General features: G+C 37.5%; 1 pseudogene; it reads left to right on the top strand.

Moving 5' to 3' along the window:
- Nucleotides 1-4,994: 4,994 nt before the first annotated feature.
- LOC137761116 (bisphosphoglycerate mutase-like) lies at nt 4,995-5,794 on the top strand (annotated as a pseudogene).
- The last annotated feature ends 1,268 nt before the right edge of the window (nt 5,795-7,062 follow it).

Genomic DNA, 7,062 nt, shown 5'->3' with positions numbered 1-7,062 from the left:
TTTAAATAAAGCTGGAATGAGAGACAGGTTCTATCTGGATCATGAAGGTCCAGGGTTTTTAATTGAAGACATTGGACTTACTTTTGAATGCTAGGGGAGAAATCAAAAAACTTGAACAAAGAAAAAGACACAATCTGCTTAGCATGTAGAAAGACCATTCTGCCTGCAAGGAGGAGTAGAGCTTAGATATAGCCAGACTGCAGGCAGAAAGACCAATCAGGAGATTGTTACTTTATAATTAGATAAGAAGTAAAGTGCTTTTTGCTCATCATTCATTTTAATTGTTTAATATAATTTCATTGATGTTTGTATTAAAATATTTATTAGAAAATCAACCTGGCAAATATTTTAGAATTTCCTGGAACCCCATCCTGTGATAATAAGTTCCTTTTTAATTAGTGGGAATCAACATTCATTTTTGTTTAATAAAAAGGCAATATTATATTTTCAAACTTTAATTAGAAATAGTGATTAATATAGAATGTACAATTTGGATTTTAGATATCCTGGACTAGGTAAAATTTGTAAACTTAACCAGAGCCCTGCCATACTTCTGAATTTTCTTCCAAAGCAAAGGTAAAGTGTTTCTTTCAAATTTCTCTCATCAGTGACTTTAATTAGTGATTAGTGGTTATTGCTTGTGGTTTTTGCATCTCCTCCATTAATAAGAGATCACAAACTAATGATTACTTCAAAATGTGCTAAAATGAATCATCCTTAAAAAATAAATTTTTTGTTACTGTTTTATGCATGCTGCTCTCAAAAACAAGATGTGGGGTAAGCCAGGAAAATGAATAATGTTATATTGAGCTTTTATAACCATTTTTTTCCTAGGGAGTGGGACAAATATATTCATCAAAACCACACTCCAAAAGTGTGACAGTACTAGCTATTTCATTCAAAGAACTTGGAGTTTAATATAATGTAAAATGTAAATGATTAGTCAATTCATGTCAGTCTAAAAGGGACAACAAAGTGACATTTCAATTTAAATAGAAACTGCTACAGCCAACCTTAATCAGATGTTCTAATAAATGAGCTGAAGGACATTATTGCAAATTTCTTAATCCAAAAGAAAACCAATTGCCATGGCTCTTGTCCAAATACCACGCAAAACAGTATGGAAATAATCATGAACAGAGTTGAACTGAATATCAATATGTTGTTCTAAGTTACAGATTCTACTCTATTTTTGTTTTCTTTCAAATAGCATTCAATCATTCAAATATATATAAATATATATTATATATCATATATAAATATATTTGAATATATATGATATATATCACTTAATATATGATATATATATCACTTAATACAATACAATAACTACTTGTAGAACTCTTACTAAGGGCAAGGTGTATAGTATATTTTGATGAGTGACGTATACTAAAAGAGGAATTCATCATGTATTCATTTATTCATTGACCAAATATTTATTGAACTACTATTCTTTATTAGGCTCTGTTCTAGATATTGGGGATTTATTTTCAAGAAAAGAAAGACCATGTAACTGCCCTTGGGATGGAAGAGAGATATTAATCTAATAATCTCACTATCAGAGAAAAATTGACAATTCTGCTAAGTGGTGTGAAGGAGAGATATGCCGTATGTGAGGGGGTCTTCTAGTCAGAAAGGTCAGGACAATCTTCCTTGACAAAGTTCTATTTTAGCTGACATTTGAAGGATGAGTTGTACTTAAGTTAAAGGGAGAAGAGGAGAGCATCTAGGAAAAAAGAAATGGCATGTGTAAATTACTAGTAGTTGGAGAAATCATGATGATCGCTATGAACCAAAATGAGGCCTGAGTGATTGAAGTGAAGAAAGCCTAGCGTGGGACGATCCCAAAGGGAAACGACTGAAGAATTTTAATCAGGAGTGGAGAATTTGGAGGAGAGGGCCTGGAAAGACAATTTCAGATTCTGATTTTTTAAATCTCTCTCTAGCTACAGTGTGGAACATAGACTGGCTAAGACTCAGAGTAGTAGGTCTAGCCCAGGGGAGAAATCTGAGGCAGAGATGAGCATTGATGGTGATTACCCCTCTGAGTGTGGTTGAGATTACCTAGGAAGAGAATATGAAGTGAGAGAGGAGAAGGTTTTGGATTGAACCTTGAGGAACTCTAAATTTAATGGCCAGGTAAAGGAGAGTGAGACGACAAACGAGACAGGGAAGGAGCAGCCAGAGGGTTATGAGAAAACTAGGAGAAATCATGTCATGGAAATGAAGGGAAGGAAAGTGTTTTAAGACAGTGGTTAATTGGCTCAAATACTACAAAGATATGAAATAAGTACTTTAAACATATCCATTATCTTTATCAACATGAAATCATTAGTCACACTGGTGAAAATTACTTCATGGAATCATGATGATTGAAGGCATGTTAGCATGAGTAGGGCCATGAGTAGGAACAAAAGAAATCGTGACCTTGGGTATAGTTCACTATCTGACCTTCTGGCTATAAAGGAGAGAAGAGCAGTGAGCCTGTAACTGGAGAGAGAGGAACGAAAGGGAGAATAAAGCTTGGATTTGGGTTTTTCTTTGTTTGTTTAACTAATTAAATAAATTTGACTATGTTTAAGATCTCTGGGGCAATCAGAAGAAGTTGAATGTATGAGAGAAAGGATAGAATTGTCAGAGAAGGATAAAGTACTCGTGATTATAGGAGTAGATGGGATCCACAGCCAGCTGGGGAGATTTTCTTCAGACTGGCACATGCAGAACAATTCTTTACTAGTAAAATGGGATGCATGTAGGTGGATCAGGGAGACTATTTGGTGGCTTCTACTTTTTTTTTTCCACAGAGCACAAGATAAGGCACAGGGAAGATGTATTGATTCATTCAAAGTTGGGCTTAAAATAAAGAAATAAGCTCTAGGGGGTATGAATAATATTAAGGTGCCATGAAGTTCAAGTTAAAAAAGAGAAAGGAGAGTTGTAAAGATTGATGCAAAGTAGAGGGGTCAGGAAAAGGAAGAAAGGAGGTGACTATATTGCAGAATAGTTGTAGTGAGAGTACATGAATAAGTACTCTGAAAGGAGAAAGATAACAAGAAGCTTACAGTTTGTAAACAGAAATGTATCCTAAGAAATAAGGCAATACTTCCAGAGTTCAAGGAAGGAAAAACATCTGCAAAAGTTAGTGCAGCACTTATGCAGTTGAAAGATTAGACATATGGTACTTTCTTTTATTTTTTTAATTTTAATTTATTTTTTTATACAGCAGGTTCTTATTAGTTATCTATTTTATACATATTAGTATATATATGTCAATCCCAATATCCTAATTCATCCCACCACCACCCCCACCCCCGATTTCTCCCCTTGGTGTCCATACGTTTGTACTTTACATCTGTGTCCCTATTTCTGCCTTGCAAACTGGTTCATCTGTACCATTTTTCTAGATTCCACATAAATGCGTTAACATACAATATTTGTTTTTCTCCTTCTGACTTACTTCACTCTGTATGACACTTTCTAGGTCCATCCATGTCTCTACAAATGACCCAATTTCATTCCTTTTTATGGCTGAGTAATAATCCATTGTATATATGTACCACATCTTCTTTATCCATTTGTCTGTCAGTGGGCATTTAGGTTGCTTCCATGACCTGGCTATTGTAAATAGTGCTGCAATGAACGTTGGGGTGCATGTGTCTTTTTGAATTATGGTTTTCTCTGGGTATATGCCCAGGGGTGGGATTGCTGGGTCATATGGTAATTCTATTTTTAGTTTTTTAAGGAACCTCCATACTGTTCTCCATAGTGGCTGTATCAGTTTACATTCCCACCAACAGTGCAAGAGGGTTCCCTTTTCTCCACACCCTCTCCAGCACTAATTGTTTGTAGACTTTCTGATGATGCCCATTCTAACTGGTGTGAGATGATACCTCATTATAGTTTTGATTTGCATTTCTCTAATAATCAGTGATGTTGAGCATCTTTTCATGTGCCTCTTGGCCATCTGTATGTCTTCTTTGGAGAAATGTCTATTTAGGTCTTCTGCCCATTTACTGATTGGGTTGTTTCTTTTTTTTAATACTGAGCTGCATGAGCTGTTTATATATGTTGGAGATTAATCCTTTTGGACACATCGTACTTTAATAGGTGGCAATAATGCTTGATATAAAGGTTAGGGTGAGTTGTTGGAGGTCAGGAAAATTCCAGTGAAGCGAGGCCCAGGAATGAAGGAACAATGACAGATTTTCATATAGAATGATGATCAGTTCAATTTAGCTAAAGCAGAGGACATACAAAGGGAGCAGTAAAATAAAGTTTGGAAAGGTAGGTTGAGATGCAGATTAGGGAGGGCTTTCAAAAAAGCTAGGAAGTCAATGTAAATATTTCATTATAAAAGCTTCCATTGTAAAAACCAAAGGCAGCAGAGATTTCCAAACATATGTGAACAACAAGTAGATCAAAACTACAATGTATCTAGCCAGATATTTTCTGGATTAAAAATGGCCATCTGCGGGTCTGCCAATGAAAATATGATCAAGTGCCACAATAAAAATATCAACACAGCTACACTTTGCTTCATTAAACACTGAGAGCATTGACAAGTGAACCAAAATATTGGCCTTTTCCAAATGGCATGTTGTGTAATTTATGAAGCAAAAATCTGAAATTTGATCTTTAATGAAAAATCATATATATGAGGCATCTTCTAGTTTTAATAATTTTTGTTACAAATCACAGAATGAGGGGCTGCTTTTGAAATAGAAAACTGATGTCTTCAAAGTAAATTTAACCATGGATATTCTAAAAGTCCTGGATCAGTGATTCTATTTCTTCTTTTCACATCTAGAAGATATTGAAAATATTTTTGTTAGGGCCTGCCCCTTCTGGCTCCCAGGCTAGAAAAGAGAGTTGATGCCGGCCGCAGTGAGGAGTTCTGGAGGCACTGGCTGCTAGCGGTTCCGAGGAGTGCCTGCCGCTGGTGGCCTTTTTGCAGCCGTATTGCTGTCACTGAACACTGGCCCATTGGAAAGCACTAGAGAAGCTCAGCCATCAGTATGTCCAAGTACAAACTGATTATGTTAAGACATGGAGAGCGTGCTTGGAATAAAGAGAACCGTTTTTGTAGCTGGATGGATCAATAACTTAAGAGTGAAGGAGTGGAAGAAGCTCAGAACTGTGGGAAGCAACTCAAAGCGCTAGACTTTGAGTTTGATCTTGTGTTCACATCCATCCTGAACCGGTCCATCCTCACAGCCTGGCTGATCCTGGAAGAGCTGGGGCAGGAGTGGGTTGCCGTGGAAAGCTCCTGGTTTCTCGATGAGCGTCACTATGGAGGCTTGATCGGTCTCAACAGGGAGCAAATGGCTTTGAATCCGGCGAGAAATAAGTGAGGCTGTGGAGAAGGAGCTACAATGTGACCCCACCACCCATAGAGGAGTCCCATCCTTACTACCACGAAATCTACAACGACTGGAGGTACAAAGTGTGCGACATTCCTTTAGATCAGCTGCCACGATCCGAGAGCTTAAAGGATGTTCTGGAGAGACTCCTTCCTTATTGGAACGAAAGGATGGCTCCTGAAGTATTAAGTGGTAAAACCATTCTGATGTCTGCTCATGGAAATAGCAGCCGGGCAATCCTGAAACATCTGGAAGGTATCTCAGATGAAGACATTATCAACATTACTCGTCCTCCCGGAGTCCCCATTCTCCTGGAACTGGACGAGAACCTGCATGCTATTGGACCTCACCAGTTCCTGGGCAACCAAGAGGCTATCCAAGCAGCCATTAAGAAAGTAGAGGATCAAGGAAAAGTGAAATGCGATGACAAATAAAATCTTTCCCACTTGCTGGCTAGGAATAGCTGCAGAAGGAGTGACATGCAGTGTGTAATGGGTGCTGATCTCCCACCCCCCCCACCCCCCCACCCCCCGCTGATTTTTCCAGATCTAGGCTGTGGGGTGGAGTTTGCTTAAGTAACTAGGTAACTTATGTTGGCTCAGATAAAGGCTTTAGGATGCCTTGAGTACTAATGCCATAAGCCTTATGCTTTAGCCCCTGCCGACCCCGTTTGAATTAGTCACTAAGTTAGTCACCAGTGGGGCTTAATCAATGTCTTAAGTTTCTGAGACTGGAGAGCAACAAGTGAAGTTCAAGTTCAAGGTATTCCTCATTCAATAAATCAGTATAGAGTGACCACTGACAGGCACTACTTACTCCAATAAGTAGTTCATGTTTATATTTACTGAGACTTTCTAAGATGATAATAAAGGACGTTAGATAACACACTATACTTAAGTATTTGTTACTAGTCTTCTCCTCTAGGGAAAGAGATGCTTTGATAGGTTAAGACCAGAGGCCCATTAAATGGGAGAGTCACCTATGGATTCCTCCAAGACAGCCAACAACAAACACCAAGGCCCTTTGCCTCATGACATTTGGTGGAATTCCTCTCTGGCTGCTAGAATTAGCAGCATATGGACAACTATAGCTGTTCATGTTCTCTTTTTGTTTTGTTTTTGTTTTTTAAACTTTAATCTTGGGGTCTTTAAAATTAATTTAAAAATAAGTTCTGTGACTGAAAATGGTGCCCATCCCAAGTATTTCCATATGATTCATAAATATTAAGTATAGGATTCTGAATTAGTCTCTGCTCTTATCTTCCTATAACACAAAGAGTTGTACTTATTTCAACACATAGACATGCCTAATTCTCTAAAAATTGAAGGCCGGGTCAGCGGGAAGGTAGAATATAGTGGGTGTAATTTTATTCACTTGAACAGGGGAAATGGTATATTCACATTTGTCACATACATTTGTTCTTTATCTGCTGAGGGTAAAACATTATGATACGTAGTCTATAGTATTCAGGGTAGGCCACAGACAGAATTGACTGCTTATCAGTCTTGATATAGGATGCTTTTAGATGCTGGAGATAGGTAAGGCATCATTTCTTTAAGCTACTGCCTTATTTCAAAGCAAGTGACATATATTTCAATGATAAAATCATGTAAACAATTTATGACTATAATAGCTGTTACAGATATCACCAGTTTTTCACAGTTTTCCATTGGGGGATTGGTTTATTTGCATCCATTTTATA

Source organism: Eschrichtius robustus, chromosome 3 (genome assembly GCF_028021215.1).
Source record: "Eschrichtius robustus isolate mEscRob2 chromosome 3, mEscRob2.pri, whole genome shotgun sequence".
NCBI lineage: Eukaryota > Metazoa > Chordata > Mammalia > Artiodactyla > Eschrichtiidae > Eschrichtius > Eschrichtius robustus.
The sequence above is the reverse complement of the archived record's forward strand: the minus strand, read 5'-3'. Positions and strand labels throughout refer to the sequence as shown.